Here is a 3,096-nt window from a genome sequence, read left to right as displayed (position 1 = left end):
GAGACCACGGAGAGAAGGAAGAAAAAAAGGTGGGGAGAAGGAGAGTGGAGGCCGGCGAGGGGATCCTCCCCAACCCGCCGCTGACCGCCCAGGCTGAGGCTCGGAGGCAACCAGAAGGGCCCAGCGGGAGGCTTGAGAGGCGGTGCCTGGGGAGCGAAGACCCTCCCTCCCCTGGCTTTTCTGGAGGCAGAAAGACCCAGGAACGCAGCGTGAGTGACTGCACAGGCAGCCGGTCACTTAGCTCTCGGCGGCCAGTTCCCTATTTTCTGAAAAGCCGACCTGGGCCTGGGACACCGCCTCCCACCCCCGCGACGCCCCAAACCTCGTCCCTAGGAGCCCTCTCTTCTGGAGCTAGTATCTCTCATTAGTTGCTTAGGGGGGAATTCTCGCTTCCTAATACGTTTCTCACTGCCTGCAGCTGCACACGACTCATTCCTCCACCCATCCGTTCAACAGCATTTACTGAGCACCTATTAAAGTATGTTCACTTGCACTGTTCTGGATGCTGAGGACAGCCAGGGGAAAGAACACACCATGTCTGGGGGCGTATAGAGTTTATTTGGGGGGGGGGTGTCAGGGAGGTAGACAACAACAAACAAATGTAAAATAGTAGGTAAATTCTAAAAAGGAACTAGAACCAAGTGCTGGAGAGAGGGTTCTTGTGGAGTAGGCGGTCAAGAGAGCCATTTAAGCTGATGCCTGAACGAGGAAAAGGAAGCCAATCCAAGCTGTGCTTTGCTGTTGCAGCCTCCATGCCTCTGCTATTCCGAGTCTCCCCTCCATCTGGAATGCCCTGCACCCCTCTGTCTAGTGAACTTTTGCTTCTCCTTCAAGGCCAGGCTTCTTTCCTGAACCACCCAAGTGGAGGTCATCACTCCCTCATCTGTGCCACCAGAGTCTTAGGTACTTTCCAATATCACAACACAGTGGCGTGCAAAGCTTTATTTGTCTCTCCCAACACGTGAGTTCCCAGTGAGGTGTGGAGGCGCAGGTTGGCATCTTTTTCCTTTGGGACAGATAACACAGTAGGAGATCATGGGGCCTGGCTCTTTTAGGGCCACCTTCCCTGGTGCTCCAGGGCCATGAGGATAGCCCCAATATGGTAGAGCTGCGGGGCCTTGGGTGCTGGCTGCAAGGGAGAAGTGGGGCGGACTCTCCGCTCACTTGGGCAGAACCAGGACAGCTGACATCCGGTCAGGAGAGGTGCAACCCAACCGATTCCAGAGGAAGATCCAGCCTCCGTTACCCCTCCCTCCAGATGCTGCCTGGGGACACGGCTTCTCTAGGGAGTTGTAGTCCTTTGCTCTACACAGCTCAGAACCTGGTAATGACCTTGACACCAGTTCACAAACTTTAGGAGATGGGGAGGAGTCCAGGATAAGGAAGAGGAGGGTGGGGGCAGCATAGGGGGTGGAAAGCTGGGATGTATAGGATAAACCCCTGGCCCTACATTTGGGAACCAGTTTGACTTCCTCTTCATTCACTAGGTGAGGAGTATGGTAGGTGATGAAGATGATGCCCGCACCCCAGGGCATCATCTTCTAAGGTGGGATTTCAATGCCTGCACACTAGGACTTCCAAGGCTCTGAGAGCAGACGCCCTGGCTCCGCTGGGTGTTTCCTAAGTAAGCAACTTTTCCTCCAACCTCGTCCGTCCGTATTCTGCTGGCTGTGTCCCCTCAGGGCTCCCAGCCCCAGATACCCACCTTCCTGGTCTTGCTTCCTTCTAGCCCACGTTTATCTTCCTTCATTCTGTATAGGAGGTGTGTGTTCTGGAAAGGAGGTGTGTGACCCTCACAGAGGAAACAGCCGTTCCATGGGTTGGCTTCCCTATCGTTTGCATGTCTTGAGATACTGAAAGCCAGTCTGGACCAGCCCTTCCCCACTGGATACCCGTCCCCAGGGCCTGCAGTCTCCGAGTGTAAATAGCTCCCATCTCTTTGCTGAAAGACTTCTGTACTGCTCCTTGCTGGGGCTCCAGGGCCCTGGCCATTGGAGGGCGAGAACCCTTGACCAATGCAGCTACCTCTCCCTAGGCTCCCTCTGCAAGGGGAAAGACTCTCCCAGGCCCAAACTGCTGCTGCGCTGGATTGTCCTGTAAGCCAGGATGAATTGCAAAACCCAGGCAGGCCTTCTAATGAGCCGTGAGATTTTGAACAGGAGAAGTAAATTATCCCTTTGGGCTCTGGTTTCTGAGCGCTCAGATAGAGAAAAGGACGGACGATATGATTTCAGAGATTACTTTTGGCTCAGGCCTTTCTTGCTTCCCTGAATGGGTGGCTAATCCCTCCCCACCCAGTGACTGTGCCACACCAAGTTTAAGGACTGAATAGGCGCCATGGGTGGAGGAGGTGGCATAGATTCTAGAAGGACAGCTTTTTTTTTTTTCAGAGCCCAATCTCGAGGGGTTAAGAGGCTGACTCTGGAGTGATGCTGCCTCCATTCTAACCTCAGCACCACCACAAACAGCAGTAGAGACCTTGGTAAGTTAGGAGCACTCTAACCTCAGTTTCCTCCTCTGTGAAATGGGTATGCTTACAGCACCTCTCTCATAGGTTTTTTAAAATGCACACATTTTAAGCATACAGCTCAAAGAATGCTTATATAAGTAAACACTCATGTACAAATCACCTTGGCTATGAAAATCAAATGAGGTGATCCATGTAAAAGCAGCGTATCCAGCTGGTACGCATCAGGCATTGCATCGATGTTACAGGCCTGGCCTGTTGTACTGAGAAGTCCGGGATTCTATTCTGCCCGCAAGGCATCTCCAGGCTGGGGTTTGGGGGACGGCAGGCGGGAGGATTCAGAACCCCAACACTGCAGGCAGGAGGCGGGTCAGAGTCCCTGGGGCCAGCCAGGGGCAGGTGCTTCCTCACCGGGTTTGTGGAAGCTGATGAAGGGCCAGGTGAAAGGAGGTTTCAGGAGAACCTCGGGTCCCCTCCACCGCGTCTCTGCGGGCAGGAAAGGTGCGGGAGGGGAAACGCAGCCCCGCTCTCCCCGTTCCCTGGCGCCGCCAAAGCGCACTGCGGCCGCCCTCTCCCCGGGGTGGGGCCGGGTGGGGCCCGGGGGCGGGGCTTCCCGGGCCCAGGGCTCT

This window comes from Myotis davidii, unplaced genomic scaffold (genome assembly GCF_000327345.1).
Source record: "Myotis davidii unplaced genomic scaffold, ASM32734v1 scaffold332, whole genome shotgun sequence".
Lineage (NCBI taxonomy): Eukaryota > Metazoa > Chordata > Mammalia > Chiroptera > Vespertilionidae > Myotis > Myotis davidii.
The sequence above is the reverse complement of the archived record's forward strand: the minus strand, read 5'-3'. Positions refer to the sequence as shown.